Genomic DNA, 19934 nt, shown 5'->3' on the forward strand with positions numbered 1-19934 from the left:
ATAATCACACAAATATTAAATTTATTTAATACTAAAAGTTTCAAAAGTATTACTTTTTTTTATTAAACTTTATGCCAAGTTAAATATTCATATATTAAATATTAAATTGTGAACACCTGAAATCACCATAGAAAATCCAAAAAATTCAAATGCTAGAATCCGACTATAAATAGGAAAATATCTTTTGGAATCACCCCTCTTTACATGCTTGATTTAGATTCTGCATACTGTTTACTCTAAAAATTGGATAACAATTAAACTTATAATATGGTTATAAGGATACATGATTTCATTTAATACCAATTGATAAATATGAAGATTAATAACAGAAATGAACTATAAAGTAAAGCAAACCAGTGTTAGAATGGAACTCAGCCCTCGAGTTTGGATACCCTCGAACTGGTTGATGCAAGAACAATTAAAATATAACAAGCTGATGAACAATAGTATAAACGAGAAAGAGAATTATATTGCTTTGATATCTGTGAACAATGTGTGTTACAAATGATTAGAACCCCTTTTAAATAGTAGAGGCATTCTACTTATGGTACAATTCTAATTACAGAAGGAAATTCCATGATTAGCTAATTAACCGTTTCTGATTTGATCCGTTCCGAGATTTATGCCATGATCCTCGATCAGTTACAGATATCTCGCCTTTCTGTTATTGTGCTATCTTCGATTTTGCTCGATGTCTGTCTCATTTGGCTTCGATCGCTACTAGCCTCGATCTCGACAGGTACCTCGATTCTGAACTCGGTATCTTACCCTCGTGATTTAGTATGTTCCGTTACGAGGCCATCCTTCGATGCAACCTCCCGGTCTCGATCAAATAGTAAAATTGGGTAGGGCCGGTTTTAATCGTATACAGATAATATTAGAACTCAATCATCAAGATTAGTTCCTTTATGTATTAAACCTCGTTAAATTTCCTATTTTAATTTAAAGCCGCAGTTTATTTAGTAGGAAAAAAAGACAATATATTTGAAGATAATAAAATTTATTTCGGTAGAATAGCCTGACAGACACCTGTACTTGTAGATGCTTGTCATCCCGGTCTCTGTATTCAACAAAGTTTTATTCAGACAACTGAACTCAGTCAAAACATATATTTTAAACCCCTTCGGCATTACGTGTTGGTCACTCGCCTGACGTGGAGAAAATATCATGTCCACGTCAGATAAATTGATGCCACATCTTTATTTATTTAAATATTACTTTTTAAAAATATTTCAAATCCATCTCCATCTTCCTATGCTGTCGGCGATCCTAATCACCGGGAAAGAACCGAAAAATCGGAGTCGCCTCACCGTTTTGCTCTCTTTCCTCCTTTCTGAGCATAATCTTAAACCCCAATTCATATACATAAAACTCTTCAATTTTGATAAAATTTTTCTATCTTGCTTCATCTCCTTACTCTCACTATTTTAGGTAAAATTCATATCACCATAGTAACCTTAGAATTTACAGAGACACAAAAGGAGGCAACAACCAACGAGTAGAAAACAAAGAACTACATCCCTGGAAGTATTTCACTGCCGACCACCACAAAGCAAAACCAGATCACTAGAAAATAATCACAAGCAGACTCCACTACCTACTTCTCCACTCACCAGACTCCTTTGAAAAACCCATGACCACCATGGACTGATGAACACGGTCCTAGAAAAAATCACCGAATTACTTCGTATTTTTATACCTTCTTGATATCTTTAAAAACTTTAACCCCATTAACATATCTGTTTATTTAGCTTCCCTAAAAGAAAAGTCTTCTCATTTTTATACTGTACTTTTAATTTTACTGCTGACTATCAACAAAGGGCAGAGGGGTGGAGGGTTTCGGGGGACGTGGGGGTTACGATAGGAAAGAAGGGGGAGAAGAAGATGGGGAAAAACGGGGGACAAATAAGGCCGAAGGGTTAGGGATGCTTGGGGTGGGAAATAATTTTACTCTTTTTCTTTTTATGGTTATTTTTTAATATTTTTAAATTAAAATTAATATATTCACTCTTCTTTTTAAAGCGTGTAGTCACTCATTTTTCTGACTCAACAAAATGAATGACACATAAGCTCAGTCCATGATGAGAGAAGTTTAAAATACATGTTTTGACTGAGTTCAAGTATCTGAATAAAACTTCATTGAATACAGGACCGAAATAACTAACAAGAACAAATACATGAGTTTGTCAGGCTATTCTATCATTTATTTCTCTCATAGAATTAAAATTGTGATACGCCTCCAGCTCACCCCTGAACTGGTCAATGTCAACGACAGGCACCAGAGCATGGCCCATGGGCAACGGATACGGGTATCGGATACCCTGGTATGCTTCCGAGTGGCTGCGCGATTTGGCATCAATTCATTACTTTTTTTTAATTAAAAAATAAAAACTTTAAAAAAAATAAAAAATTAACGTCGATTCATTACTTAACAGAGAAAAGCAGCAGCTATAAGCCGAGTCATTGACGACGAAAATGCCACCTTGGGTCACTTTCATATACTGCATTCTAGGTTGTTCAATAAGATAAATCAAAGGAATCCAAGGTTATTGATGAGGGAATGTGTAATAATGCTAGTAAAGGACACTTACGAGTTTCTCCTTTGTCTAAGCTGATCGTCTGGAGCAACCTAATTCGAATTATTGGTTGTTAGAAACACAGATTACTGATCGTTGGGAGACTCCTTGTTTCCACGGTTTAATTATTCCTAATTAATGATCCGGAGAACAAACCCAAGCCGTTCTATTTGTGAACAAGTGAGTCTCCCAACACCCATAGTGACATTTATGTAGACTGTACTAAGACTTAGGATTAGACCTAATGAGCCGGCTAATTAGCCAGCACCCCATATGTACTAGCAGGAGTGTACAAATGAAATCGACAAATCGTATCAACCCGATAATCCAAATTAAATCGAGAAAAAATCCCGACTATGATATGGTTTGATTTGGTTTGGTGTTGAAAAAAAAACCGATCATATTTGCTTTGGTTTGGTTTTAACTAAAAAAAAGTCAAACTGAAACCAAACCAACCCGACATTATATGTATAGAATTTTTAAATATATTTAACACATAAAAATATTTATTGCAATGTAGTTTATAAATATTTTTAAGTTTTCTCATAGTTTTATCTTTTAACGTATTATTTCAAGCTTGAACTTATAATTTTTGGATGCTCTAATTAATAAGTTTTGTAGTCCATAAATGTTAGTAACTCAAATAAATCCTAAACCAAAATCAAATCAACACTAATGCTAATAAAAGACATTCAATTCAATTGTACTATGAACAGTGGCGGATCCAAAATTTTCATCAACGGGTATCAAAATATAAATAATTAGATACATCGAAAAGTCAAGGAGAGTCAACATATAGTGAACATACATAAAATAAAATAAAATATCTAGCAAAATAGTGTATTTTTCCGGCGAAGGGGTATCGCTTGACACCTCTTGCTTCAATGTAGTGTTGGATATCTATTTTTTAGTTTTTCAATGGTTTAGATAAAATACATAACTTATTTTTCTTTTAGTGTTTAGTCATGTAAATAATAGTACTTATTAGTCGTACTTATTTTAGCAACTTATTAGTAGCTTTAAATTATGTTTATTTTCATTATGGCTTATTAATAATGTTTATTTTATGTGATTTTATTATCTTTATTGTTGAATATTTTAGTATAATGCCATGACTCATCTCATATTTATGTTATTTTATTGAAAAATATCTTATATAGTTTTGTCTTACTAGGATTAAAGAAATATTTGGAGTACAAATTCTATGTTTTGTGCTATGAAGACTTTATAAAAGAAAATTGAAAAAACCTGAAAATTCGAAAAATTCGAGAAAAACTGAGATTAAAAATCCGACTTTTATTGATTTGATTTGGTCTTTAGATTTAATAACCCGATACAATTAATTTGATTTGGTAATTAGAAAATTCGAACCAATCCGACTTATGTACACCCTATGTACTAGGCCAAAATCTATTTTTTCCAACAGAATATCATTGTTATCGTTCTCATTTGTACTGTTGTCACATTTTAGTAAGCTTGGTACGAAGGAAATGTTTTACTTATTTATACTACTACTACTATTGTCACATTCCGTGTTTCCAGTGATCATATAATACTATTAGTTCTGCTGAATGAGATTATGATCCTGCAAACTCAGTTTTCTACTAGAATGCTAAAATACATAGACCTAATTGCAAAATCTATAAATTTTGAATGATGAAGATAATATTAGTAGAATTATTAAATTCTAATTAATACTCTGCTGAGTCCACCGACAAAAAACAAATCATTCTTTTGTTAATCTTTTAGAAAAGACAAGTCATGTGACCATCAATGCTGTAAATTCATGTTTCTGGATAGGAAACAAGAAATCTACGTACTTCTATCTTGCCTAAACTTCTAAATTTAGAAGTCAAAGGAAGTAACATGCATTCAATAATTTAGATGATACTAATAAACTTCCAAGGGCAAGAACTGGAAAAAAGATATGTTACGTTGGTTCGAGAATAAAGCCTACTCAAATCTAAGGACCCGTTTGGCCATAGATTTTGTCAAAATAAATTTGGATTTTATTTGGCAAACACATGTTTGGCCATAGATTTTTCCTACATTTTGGCAAAAACCCAAATCCCAATAGCTGGTTTTGGGCCAAAATATCACTATTATATTTTTCTAAAATTGCCCCAAACTTTTATATTTTATAAAAGAGCCCACTATTTATTATTTTGTAACAATGTTGCTTCGTCTTCTCGATCACCTGATAGTGTATCATGTAGTTCATTATAAAAATGATAATTTTGTATCAAATTTATTTATGTTCAGGATTATGGTTTGCGATAATATAATGAATGTTATTGATAATGATACTGTTGGTTATTTGTGATAGTTTTTAGAACTTGTGGGTATAAGTCATGTTTCATATTTTTTCAAAATAAATTTGGGAAATATGTTTTGAAAACTGATGTTCAAACACATTTTCATCTTCAAATCAAACTTCATCCAAATCAGATTTTTCAGAACAAATTTGGGAATGTAACGCTGGCTAACTTTCAAGTTTTGAAAACTCCCGTAAGAATCCTATTGTTTCTGACCATTCTAGAATAGTATAGTTTGAATAGAATATAATATAGAAAATCAAGGAATAACAGGTAATTAAAGTGATAAGATTTGACTATTACTTTAAAAAATCTAAATGTTGTTAGATTGTATGAATTAATGATAAGTAAAAGCCTGAAATGCAAGTGTTTCTCTGTTTTCATACTGTTAATTTTGCCTTGGCGGATAGGTGAAATTTAGTAGTATAATGTTCAAAGCAGATCCCAATAATCCACAGAAAACGACTTATTGATCCATTTTTCCCATACTTAAGCTACTATTTATGTTTTTAGCTCTATTATTATTATTATTATTATTATGAACTTTCATGGTAAATATGTGATAAATCTGAAATATTCGACATAGATATTTTTTGAAATGAATTTGGGAGAAACAAGTACTAAAAGTACTAGACTTGAAGAGGTTGATATACTTCAAAACCTTGATTTGTTAAACAAATGGACAATTCCTAAAGTCTCTATTAAAATAATCTATGATTATGGTTGGTTTGATAAACTATCTTCAAAATAATTAATAAAAACAACTTAACAGTCTTTAGCTTTAAATTCGTCAGAACAGGCTATTCGTTTATTAAATAAACATGATGTTAATTTATATAAAAATTATTATAATTATTTGCATATTGGTATGGTTCAAATTGCTTTTAAACCATTAACCCTTAAAGGGCTACCAGAGACATTTTTAGCGACTCTTAGAGATGCTAGAAATTTGAAATTTAGACAATCTCTGATGGATTCGATTGAATCTACTGTGGCCTATGGTCCAGTATATTTTAATACTCAACCCAATCTTCAATTACCTCTTTCTGATGTTAATATACTTGATGCTTTAACATTAAATGTAAAAACGTATGGTTATAATTATGCACCTAGTTCTGAACTTATATGTTTATCTTACAGAATTTATTTCAAATTATTGTCCATATTAAATCCAAGATTTAAATTATATGATATATCTGATCAGACTATACTAGTGAAAACCAATTTTGCTAAGTCTAAAGTCACCACGAGGAGACCTATTAAGTGAGAAGAAATTAATTTCTCAACTACTTGGACTTTAGATTCGGTTATATCCCCAAGTCAGATCACTAATGATGTGTCAAATAATGAATTTTCGCATGTTACTCAAAATTCGGATGGTAGGATTTGTATTCAATTTGATGATAAGTCTACTATTTATAACAGACATTCATTTTCTAATCATAGACTTTTACCTGCTATTCAACATATTTCTCATGTTGAACCAGTCTATGGACCAGCTCGAAATCGTGCTGCATCTTTGCACACTATTTCTACTAAAATTAGTGATAAGCCTGTTGAAAGGGTTAAAATTAACCCTCAAACAAATATTGTTCAGGATAGAGGATATTCCTTCTGCATCCGAAATGGATTTCAACCCAAATGATGTTTAATGATTCCACACCAAATCGATTTTAGTCCAGGGTCACTGGCAAGAAATTATATTCAAAAAGATTTCTTTAGTAATAAATGGAACCAGTTTAAAATTTGGTTTTTTGATACTTATAGTAAAGAAGATTTAAATAATATTTCTCAAGAGTTTTATGAAACTTGTGCTTTACATAATCAAATTATGTATTTTGTTCCTTGATTTATAACCACTTATTTACCGCTATACATAAAGGTTTTAGAAAGATCTTATAAAGATGGGAGTGGTAATATTACTAAAGCTATATACCCACCTCAAGTACCTTTTATTTTACCTAATAATACAAGTATTACGTTTACTGCATTCCAAAATTTTATTAATGAAAATGTTGATGCAGTCAGCATCGCAGAAATTAATAATTTAATTTCTCAAAATAATTATTTAAGTTTGTATGTTAAAGTTTTGGGTGAACATATCAGTTCTCTTGATAAAAAAACTTGATGAATTAACAGTTCTGATAAAAGAAATGAGTACTAGCAAGAAGATAACTGATATTGCCTCCATTTCAGGAAGCAAATCAGATGCTCAAATTGTTCTTACTCATGTTCAAAGACCTCCTGAGATTCAGGATTTCAAATTTAAATCATTTAATGATTTGGAAGAACTTTTTGATAAAAAGCTTTCTGGTTTAAATATTAAGCCAAATGATTTATCAAAAAAATTTGCTGATAAAATTTAAACTATTTCTGATTATAAAAATGAAACTTGGTCAGAGTTTAATAAACTCAAAGGTTTTATTAAACCAAATAGTAAGTATGCTGATAAACCCAAAATGCAAACTTATTATTATTCCCGTCCTACTCCTAAAGATATCTTAATAGAGGAACGTGATTGGAATCAGACTAATACGTCTTACAGTGGTTCCGAAATTTATGAATGGAATCTTGATGGTTTGACTGATAAACAATTGATTATTCTTGTGCATAGAATGCTTATGTATGCAACTATCTGTAAAAGTGTAAAAAATACAGATAGAACTATTTACAAAATAATTATTGCAGATTTTACTGGCCAACTTCGTGGCTGGTGAGATAATTATTTAACTGTTGAGGAAAAGGCTTCAGTTATTAATGCAATAGCCACTGACGAAGGAGTTGATAACTTAGGCATGGCTCTAGTAAAAAATAGAGAAGATGCTGTTTATACCCTTGTTCTTACCATACTAGAACAATTCAATGGTAGATTTACCAATCAGTATGAGACTGTTCGTACCCTTTTGAATGGTCTTAGATGTAGAACCCTTAATGAATTCAGATGGTATAAAGATACCTTTATGAGTAGAGTTATGGAATTACCCGAAAATAAGTATGAACATTGGAAAGCTAAGTTTATAGATGGCCTTCTCTCCTTATTTGCTGAAAGAGTAAGAAAAACTCTAAGGGGTAGCTACGGTGAAATTCCGTATAAGGATTATACCTATGAAAAACTGATAGGAGTTTGCACACAAGAAGGATTAAACTTGTGTAATGAGTTAAAATTGTCTAGACAGCTTAAGATAGATAAGCTTAAGGAGAAATCTCAATTAGGAGACTTTTGCACCCAGTTCGGTTTACCCGAGACTTCTGCTCATAGCAAGAAAAAGAAAAATAGGTATCATAGATATCCTAACCCTGACATCCCTTATAAGAAAAAGAGATCGAGATATAGATTCAAAAAAGAGCGTGAAGCTAGGAAAGCCCATCGCAAGTCTACTAGATTTACGAAAAATAGGTCTAAGAGAGATCTTGCTGATATTAAGTGTTATAAATATGGAAAATTTGGCCATATAGCCTCAAATTGTAAGCTTCAAAAGTTGAAAACCTTAGAACTAGACGATGAGTTACATGATAAGGTTTATAACTTGTTATACACTTCTGAATCAGAATCTGATTATAATTCTGAGTCAGAATCTGAAGCTGAGGTCGATTTACTTGATTTATTTGATAGTGATAAAAATATTAATAATTCTTGTACAACTTGCAAAGGTAATACATGTACTTGTGATGATGATGAATTTTATAAATTACAATCTTAATTTCAAGATTTAAACATGAAAACTATTACATCTGATAATGTAATAGAACTTTTAAAAGAAGTGACTGATGATAAACTTAGTGAAAAAATTATAAATTTGGCTGCAAGTTCATGTTCCAGTTCTTTAAAATCTTTTGAAAAACAAAAGAACTAATTTGAATATTCGGCACATTATTTTTTGTCAGAAGTTAATAACCGACGTAATAATAAATATACACCAACCAGAGATACTTCTTTTGACGATTTAAAGGTCGAAATTGAAAACTTGAAAAGGAAAATTAAATCTCTTAAACAAAATCAAATGATTTGTGATCACAAGATTACTCAGATAGAGAAAAATAATTCCCTAGCTGAGTTATCTAATGACAAAAATAAAGGTATTTCTGAAAATGAGGATAATGAAAAACCTATTGATATTAATCCTAAACATGATATGTTTTTAGAGATGATGCAAATTATTACTGCTCATAGATGGTATATTAAATGTACTATTTTGATTGATAATAGTTTTTTCATAACTGATATTGATATGATTGATAGTGGAGCTGATGTTAGCTGCATTCAAGAAGGGTTAGTACCTACTAAATATTTTCAAAAAATCACTCATATGGTTAAATCTGCATCTGGTCATGCTTTAGATATAAAGTATAAATTACCAAATACACGTATTTGTCAAAATAAAGTCTGCATTTCTCTTTTTTTTTTCTTGGTTAAAAACTAGTTATACCCTCCAATTATACTTGGAACACCTTTTATCAACGCTATTTATCCTTTTACTAGCATAGATTCTAAAGGATTTACAACAACTTATAAAGATAAAAAAATAAGTTATACTTTTGTTACAGATCCCGTAACTAGGGATATTAATGCTTTAATAAATATGAAGCAAAAACATATTGATTCTTTGCAATTGAAATAATTTAGTATGAATATATTTGATACTTTAAAATCCACTAAAGTACAGGAAAAGATTAAATTAATTTCTGAACAAATTGCTATTGATATTTGTGTTGATCATCCTAGTGCTTTTTGGAATCGAAAAAAACATATTGTCACTCTTCCATATGAAGATAATTTTTATGAAGATGATATCCCTACTAAATCTCGACCTTGTCGGATGAACGCTGAATTAGTAGAATTCTGCAAAAAAGAAATTGATAATTTGTTACAAAAAGATTTGATAAAACCTTCAAAATCTCTTTGGTCTTGTGCCGCTTTTTATGTAAATAATGCTGCAGAAAAGGAACGTGGCGTTCCTAGATTGGTTATAAATTATAAACCTTTGAATAAATATTTAAAGTGGATTAGGTATCATATCCCCAACAAAAAGGATTTGTTATCAAGATTATATGATGCCAATATATTTTCAAAGTTTGATTTAAAATCTGGTTATTGGCAGATTCAAATATTTAAAGAGCATACTTATAGAACTGCTTTTAAAGTTCCATTCGGGCAATATGAATGAAATGTTATGCCTTTTGGTTTGAAAAATGCCCCTTCTGAATTTCAGAAAATAATGAATGATATTTTTAATCCATATTTAGATTTTATCATTATTTATATTGATGACATATTAGTATTTTCTAAAACATTTGAAATACATATTAAGCATCTTGATATTTTTAGAAAGATTGTTATACAAAATGGTTTAGTTATTTCCAAACCAAAAATGAGTTTATTCCAAACATATGTTCTATTTTTAGGACATAATATTTGTCAAGGAAAAATTACTCCTATTAAAAGATCGATTGATTTTGCATCAAAATTTCTTGATGTTATTACTGACAGAACGCAATTACAAAGATTTTTGGGAAGTTTAAATTATATATCCCCATTCTATAAAAATTTATCTCGTGATTTGGCCACTTTATACGACAGGCTAAAAAAAGATTATAAAAAATATTGGACTGATAGTCATACTACTTTGGTTAAAAATATTAAATAACGTGTTAAGTCTTTACCTTATTTAACTCTTTCTAATCCAACATGGCAAAAGATTATTGAGACAGGTGCATCTAATATTGGCTATGGTGGAATTTTAAAACAAGTTAATCCCAACAATAATTGTGAATATTTGATAAGATTTCACTCGGAAAAATGGACTGAAGCCCACAAAAAATATGTTACTGTGGCTCATGAAATGTTGACTATTGTTAAATGTGTTTTAAAATTTCAGGATGATTTATACAATCAAAAGTTTTTAATAAAAACTGATGCTCAATCTGTTAAATATATGTTTAACAAAGATTTTAAACATGATGCTTCAAAATCAATATTTGCAAGATGGCAGGCTCAATTAGCCCCTTTTGATTTCGAAATTCAGTATAAAAAGGGAATTGATAACTTTCTTCCTGATTTCTTATCCCGTGAATACTTAAATTAATCATGAATTTCTATAAAACTTTTCTAGATGAAAAAATGTTAATCACTATTTTGAAAGTGGTTAAGTTATATAGAGACTTACAAAATCTTATAATTGATAAAATTATTGATAATATTGTCGAAGAAGAATTTTCTATTCATGATTATTCTGAAAAAATTAGAGATGATATGCAAGACTATTATTTATCTGAATAAAATAAATTATTATATTTGCAGCATGGACCCTCCGTGGGCCAGAGGTAGAGGCAGAGGTAGAGGGGGAAGATCATCCCCAGAAAAATCATATTCTCAAGGATCGTCATATGGATCCTCATCTAACTCTCTAGTGATACAAATGGGAAAAAAGAGTTTAATTAATGAGAAGATATCTCTCAAAGGCGAATCTTCGTCAACTCCTTCTATTCATTTGGAAGATATTCCAGAGGACAACCCATTATACGGTCATCTGCAGTCATATTTAGCTGCTCAAAAGCAAAGTGATACATTTGCTTCAATTGCCAAAGAGGACACTGATGATATAAAGTCCTATGAAAAATTTCTTAAAAAAGAAATGATATTTCTTTTAGAAAATTCTGAGATACAGAGAAAAGATGAGCCATGAAAAATATTCCAAATGTATTTGATTAATGGATTATATTACCCGGGTGAGTCATACAAAGCCCGTTCTTATTATGAGACTATTCTCACCAGTACAGGCAGTGCAAAATATCAGTACTTTTTCGGTTATAGCACGGATGAGAATATTTATAACTTCTCAAAAATTATTATTAAACAGATTATATCTGTTGAAGATTGGGGGATTTCTACAATGAAAGAAAGGCAGATAAGCCTTAACAAAACTCGTATGAATTTTACATATTGGGATTATATCCAAGCCTTTGATAAAGTACTTTATTATAATAATGAGAGACATAAACATACTTGGTTCATAAAGGTATGTGCAAAGATATTTGCAGGACCCATTCCTAATTGGTTCTTAAATTGGTGGTCATACCATGGTCCAACAGTCAGGAAAGCTAAGTTTATAGATGACCAAGAATGGACTAAAGTTTTGCTAGATTTGAATGAGTTATACCACGCAGATCATATCTGCTATTTAGAAAAAATTGACCAAATATATTTCTTTATAGAGTTCTCTATTTTATGGATTCATAAATGGACTCCAGAGCTAGGATTCACTGAAGAACAAATTCCTTGCTTATATGGGACATTTTATAATAATTTCTGGGATAAATTGATGAAAAAAGATCCCAAAATAAAAATGTTATACGGTCAAGAACTCTTAGAAGATTCTATTGAAGCAAAAATCCAAGAATACTCAACAACTCCCCAGAAGGAAATAATTGATGATAGCTCAGTCAAACATATTGCTAGAAGAATCTCTGTTCAGGAAGGAGATAAGAATGAAATGATTAATAAGTATTTGGAAGAAGTAAAAAGAAACTTACTTCAATCTATTAACCGGTATGAAAAATCTGACACTTCGATGCGGAGTAAAACAAGAAATGATGATATTGCAGAAGATTCCTAGCCTATTCAATTAGAGAAGATATTATCTGATGAAACTGTAGAAAATGCGAAAGATTTCATCCAACAGATGAAAGAATTAGAGAGACGTGGATTGTGATCAATAGTGAAGCCGCCGAGGACCCCACTCAACAGTAGATACACTGTTTATACAGTAGAAACACTGTATACACAGTAAATACACTGTGTAAGGGACTCACATATGGGACCCACTTTACTGTGCATAGATTCTTTATGTTTTTTTTCTTTCTTTTCTATATATAGGGTCGTTTTTCATTTTGAGAGAGGCATCAGCCAAAACTCTTTCTCTCTATTGTAAGTACTATCTTGTATAATCAGCGTTGAGGTAAATAAAATCTCCAGTTCATCGCATTCAGGCCTTGCATCCCGGCCTTAAGAGGTATTTATTTCTTTAGTTAATTGATACTTTAAATACTTCGTTTCTCTCCCCAGCTGTGACTATGTCCGGCTAAAAGATTCATATCTATGTTGAATATCTAACTTTTCTTACATATTAACCATGAAAGATCTAGTCTCTATCAAAATATAAAAGAATTTTAATATGGCTTATTGACTTGGTTCCAAGATGGTGGTACAGTCGAATTATTATTATTATTATTATTATTATTATTATTATTATTATTGTTGTTGTTGTTGTTGTTGTTGTTGTTGTTGTTGTTGTTGTTGTTGTTGTTGTTGTTGTTGTTGTCGTTGTTGTTATTATTATTATTGTTATTGTTATTATTATTATTATTATTATTATTATTATTATTATTATTATTATTATTATTATTATTATTGTTATTGTTATTGTTATTATTATTATTATTATTATTATTATTGTTATTATTATTATTATTATTGTTATTATTATTATTATTGTTATTGTTATTGTTATTATTGTTATTGTTATTATTATTATGTTGCAACTTGCAAGTGCTGTTCCGTAATAACTCTTTCCGCCCCTAGATTTCCTTTTGCAAACTTAGTTTGGGCTTGATTCCTTATTTTACATAGCCCACCCTCATGCTAATGTAATCAGTAGTAATAGCAGGGGATCAGCCACTTTTTAGTCATGTAATTGAAATTAGTTATTATTAAAGAATTTAAATTCTATAAGTGAAACTCCATAACAATATCCCAGAGTTTTACTTGTAAAATGCGAAACTCCAAAATAATAATTATTTTTTTATTACATGGCTGGAAAGTGATTAGTTGTGAATTTTATCCTGCTAATCCATGAAACATCATTTGGTAAGGGCACTGCCCAGTTAAAGTAATGTGGCTTGGGCTCAGTGGCGTAACCAGAAATTTCACGAAGGATGTTCAACATTTGAATAAGTAAATAATTTTTTTTATGAATGGGTGCACCAATTTTTTTATATAATAAAATATACAATATTTAGCTAAATCATAAAAACACTTTAACATAATTAACTATTGTATAAATCAAAACCAATATAAAGGAATCAATAAAAAAATATTACTACCGAGAGCACAATTTAAATATATTATTACGATTGAACTCGACGAGGTCTCATCTCTTGAAATGTTTTTATAATAACCTTATTAGAAATAGTACAAAATACTTTTTATTCTACATAAGGCACTATGCAACGGTCCAAAAATTCATCATCCATTCGATTTCGCAAGTCATTCTTGATAAATTTCATTGCAGAAAAAACTCTTTCAACGGTTGCAGTGGCAACTGGCAGAAGCAAAGCAAGTTTCACTAAGCAGAATACAAGATGATAAGTAATATTCTTCTATATCTCAACTAGTTTTTTTTGAAAGTTCATCAAGTCCACCTTAATTATATTGGAGAACCTTTGATCAATATCACGTACATCAACAATATAACTAGCAAGTTGATTCTCAAGGACACCCAAATTAAATTCATCAAAGTCATCAGGATATAATTTAGCCATTCTCACTATCTTCCTGATGTCAAAACTAGAAAATGAATCAACTCGATTCAGGCAAGTTACTCCATGAAACAAATCACTTGTCACCTCATTGAAACGACCGTTAAGTTCTTGAAGTTGCCAATCAATAATCTTATAAAACGCATCCACACGATCCAAGAGCAATATACAAGTTTTGCTTCTTAAATATAAGTTTAGCATCATGAAGGAAACATTTAAAAATCAAATAGTTCCTAATCAGTATCCTTTTAGAGAGTTATCATCATAGAAGAAGTCCATAATTAACTTTTACTGTCTCCGGCTCGTGCCATGTGAAATGCCTTTATAATATAATGAACGATGAAAATCAAAATCTGAAAATTCAAACTATGTCCCAAATTCGTATACACATCCACCAAAATTTTCCTTTTTTTTTGAAAGAACAAATTTATGTTCAGGAATGATGAATCGGGTCATCTAAGTATCAGTTATTTTATTCTAGTTATAAATTATTTAAGAGATTTAGAAATATTTAGTAAATTTTCAATCTCTAAAGACTCTAACAATAAAATTCAGTTTATAAATTGAGCAAAAAAAAAAAAAAGAAGAAGAGAAAGACAGAAGAGTCTAACCTAAAATTGAATCAGATTCAGAGTTAGAGTGCAAGATTTCACGGGCATCCGGCAATAACGCAGCAGGCTAGCAAGTCAAAAAGCAAGGGATGATCTTTTGTTTCTCTCCTCCGTGTTCTTCTTTCTATTTTGACAAAGTGAGGTTTAGGTCTATTAAAGAGCTTTTAGAATTTTTTATTAAGTAGCTTTCAATTAAATAATGATCTTTAATTTATTGAAAAAGTAAAAAAGAAAAAGAAAGTCAAACCCTTGCATTAAGATTCGAACCTACAATCAGTGGAACATTTTGCACATCCTTCACCACTGGGCTACCTCACCCCGTTGTGTCAAGGGTGTGCAAGCTACTGTATATATTAAAATAAAATAATATTTTACTTATATTTGCAGTATAATTTTCCGGCGAAGGGTGTGCGCCTGACCACTTTGGAGCACTGTAGCTCCGCCACTGCTCGGACTATGTACCAAACCATCTAGAGCAAGCCCCGTAAGCTAATCAATTCTTTTTCGAACTCAATTGTAATTGTAAATGGTACGGACAGCGATGCGGCTAATATGTCAATTTGAACTTCGATATTTACTTGAATCTAAGTGATCAATACTATTTCGATGGAGCTTTCCAACTCTATTACCATGTGAAGACAAAAGATGCAATTGCAAATGTGTAGTGTAGTTATACAATGAGATGAATTTACTTGGACTTAACAAATCTTCAAAGAGTTGGGAGCTCTAATCCTTAAAACCAAATTCAATAACCATAACAGAAAAAGAAAAGAAAAGAAAAAAGAGTATAGCTCAAGAGTCCCGATTACAATGTTATCGATTATGAAGTCATGTTGAAAGAGTGACAGAGCCTTATGTATTCAAGGGTGGTCAACTAATCCATTCGTCGAAAAATTATACTGTGTAATATTGACTCCCTTTAACTTTTATGTGGGTTTACTTCTTTATATTTTGACTCCCCATAGTAAAAATCTTGTCTCACCATTGACCAAAGTATAGTCCTCTATTATCTCATTGCCACGACCCAGCCTAGGGCCACGACGGATAACCGACACTAAATGTCGATCATCACTAAATCTATTGATAATCTACTAATCATGAATATAAACTGATAAACTGAACAAGCATAAGCATAGCTGATAAGAATTGTACAATCTGGAAAGCCGACAAGGCTAACACAAGCTGACATATAAAAACATACTAATTGCAACAGTGCATATCTACAGGTCTCTAAGAGTGCAGAACTGAACCAGTACTGGACGGGATAAGGCCCCGCCATACCCAAACTTACTAATTGTACACATACCAAAAGATAAGTAACTCTGGGAGTAAGTGGAGTGACTCCAACAACTGGTGGATGGCCTACTAATGTGGCTCAACCGCTGATCTATCTGTACCCGCGCGACATGAAATGCAGCGCCCCGGAAGGGACGTGAGTACGATATGTACAAAGTATGTAGGGTGGAAAGAATATGTAAAACATACTAAAGTATGACTGTTACTGGAAATATGAATATAAGATGAAAGCTAAACAAAAATCTTAAGTAGCAACTGATTTGGAACTGAACTGAAGTTTAAGCTGCACCTGTGATGAAACTGAACTACTATCTGAACTGGTACCTGTCTGGCGTAATGGGTTATATCCCCCCAATCAGGTAACTGTACATCTGAATTAGCCTCATGTATTGTCATGCAATGCAAACTGCAGCTATATACGCGTATATAACATGCCTGACTGGCGTTATGGGCTATATCCCCCCAGCAGATAAATATATAATTAATAGGCCCGATTGGTGTTATGGACTATCTTCTCCCAATATATGATCAATAGGCCTCGCTGGCGTTATGGGCTATATCCCCCAGCATAATCAATGTAAGCATGTATGAGGCATAATACATGTGGAAGCATCATGTGGACGCAAGAGGTCATGAATGAAACCATAAACGGAACCACAAACGTAATCTGACGCTCGTCTCCATAAGTTGGATGGAGGAGCCTATCCCTATTTTAAGGAAAAAACTAAGTATGTACATGAGATACTAAGACTAACTAACTCATTAGGATCCCTTTAGAATCAATTCAGAACCAAGAAACTCAAAATTTATCCAACTCTTTAAATTTTCAAAACTTTTGGCAGAGTTTTTTTTAAAACTGGATGATCCCCAAGAAAAATAGCAAGTACCACAATATACACGGGATTAGATACCTGGAAAAGATGATAACATCAAACTAAATGAGATTCAGTTATCCACAATAATATCAAACGATCGACAAAACAGAATTATGAACGTAATGTCGGCTCATAATGACTAACTTGAGACATAAAAGTCCAAATATAATTAAGGAATAATCTAAGTATCAACACATAATAATTAATCGTATTAATCTTAAATGAATCTATAGGGTCATATAGGGGTTAGGTATACATAAAAACATCAAAGAAACTTAACAAACTGAAGTCCGGATGGTAGAGGCCAAATGGATGATTCGCCTTTTTTGTTTTTGTTGTATTTTGAAGTTTCAACATAAACTAGTTTCTTTCATACTTCACATATGAAATTACATACTATACAAAGATATAATACATGCTGAAATTTCCCTGGAACAAATCTTAAAAGATCAAGAAGAAAGGCTAGAACATAGCTAAACCAAATCATGCCGAAAACAAAACGAAAACCTTACATACCTCTTGTGTTTTTGCTTCCAAACCTTATTCCCTTTGATCCACACTCTTTATTATGTTTGTATAGCTAAAATACAGAGGTGACAAGCTTGCTTAGCCATAAATCTCTTTCCAAAACTCTATTTATAAGGAGAAAGGAGGATGGCAAAGTCTTACCTATGTCGTAATAACCACGTTGATGTGTTCGTTTCTTGATTTTGAGTTGCGGATGATGGAATTGCATCAAAACTCTAAGGAACTTCTTGGATATCTATGGAAGCTCTGCTTGTGCGTGAAATTTCTGAAAAAATGAGGAAAAAGAAGGCTAAGTATTCTATTTATAGTAAGGTTGAAAAGTTAACCACATATGTGCTTCACCGTCCCTTCTTCCGGCGCTCATATCTAATTATCCGTATGTCATATGAATAAACGACCAAGAGCGTTGGAAACTACATTCTAAGACCTTCCATTTTATATATAATATGTTTCCAAAAGACCTCTTATAACACCCGAATTAATTGCTCAATAAGCTTCATTACAAGGTAAATGCTTAGTCGATTTTTCCGCAACTTAAATTCGAATTTTTTCAAACTTTATATTCTATATCCAAACATTATATATAGTCATATTATAACTTTAAACTCATTTAAATTATGCTTAGCAAGTCATTTACACAATATACGATATCACAGAAGTACGAGGTGTAACAATCTCCCCCCATTAAGAACATTCGTCCTCGAATCTTGACTGAGATATACAGAAGCATTATGCAAAGATCCGTTACATACTTGGAGTAGTGAAGAGATTCGTATATCTGCCTCTCATATAGTTATCGGCTTCCTAAGTCATCTCTTCCATATTATTGCTTCGCCATAATACTTTCACTGAAGGAATATCTTTCGCCCTCAACCGACGAACCCGACGATCTATAATGGAAACAGGTACCTCCTCATAATTCAACTACTCGGTGATATATACATCATCCATTGGTACAACTCTAGAAGGATCTTTAACACACTTCCGAAGCATGGAGACATGAAACACTGATGTATCTCCTGAAGTCTACTGGAAGGTCCAACTCGTATGCTACACGATCAACTCGTCTGATGATCTGGTATGGACCTTTATACCTAGGGCTAAGTTTGACCTTCTTTCAGAACCTCATAACGCCTTTCATAGGTGGAACCTTCATGAACACCCCATCGCTAACCTGGAACTCTAGATCTCGACGTCGGTTGTCTGCATATGACTGCTGTCGACTCTGGACTGCTAGCAATCTCTCTCTGATCAGTTTAACCTTATCCACTGCCTGTTGGATCAAATCTGGGCCTATCAACTGAGACTCACCAACTTCGAACCATACTACGGGTGATCTGCACTTGTGCCCATACAAAGCTTCATAAGGCGCCATCTGTATGCTGGAATGATAACTATTATTGTATGCAAACTCTATCAACGGTAAGTGTTCATCCCACATGCCATTTAAATCTAACACACATGCCTTTACAAGTTCTCGAGCATCTGTATGGTTCGCTCGACTTGTCCATCTGTCTGGGGATGAAAAACTTTACTCAAATTCACCTGCGTCCCCAAATCATTCTAGAATGATCGAAGAAGTTAGTTGTAAATTGTGCGCCTCTGTCTGATATGATAGATACTAGAACACCATGGAGGCGTACAATCTCCCTGATATATGATCTGGCGTAATCTTCTACTGTATAGGTTGTTCTAACTGTTGGATTGTATATCAGAGCGAAAGCAATTTCAGTATCATATTCACGTGTAAATTAAACAATTAGCACATATAGAGATTATACGAGTTACCTCTTGAAGCGTGAACAAAGTAGATCAATCTTGGTCTCCAGTTCCAGAGTAGCAAGACTACGACCTCCAGAAAATATCCCACAGTCTTCTAATGTGTTACCCAAATAATATCCGGAAGAGAGAATTTTGGGTGGGAGAAATTCCAAGGAAAATTCATGTAGAAAAATGACCAGCCCTATACCATGTATATATAACCACATTTTTAGGGTAAAACCCTTTTCCAAAACGTGTTGGGTTTTCTTTTTACACAAAGGAAAGGTTTCCTTTATTTCCTATTATTTAGGTACAGTAGGGACCATAAAATTTAATTAACAAGGCTCCATATTATGGAATTAATTTCTACCATAATATATTATGAATTATTCCACTAAATATTCGTAATTGCACTCCTTAGTTCAATTTCAAAATTCT

This window comes from Nicotiana tabacum, chromosome 2, assembly GCF_000715075.1.
Source record: "Nicotiana tabacum cultivar K326 chromosome 2, ASM71507v2, whole genome shotgun sequence".
Lineage (NCBI taxonomy): Eukaryota > Viridiplantae > Streptophyta > Magnoliopsida > Solanales > Solanaceae > Nicotiana > Nicotiana tabacum.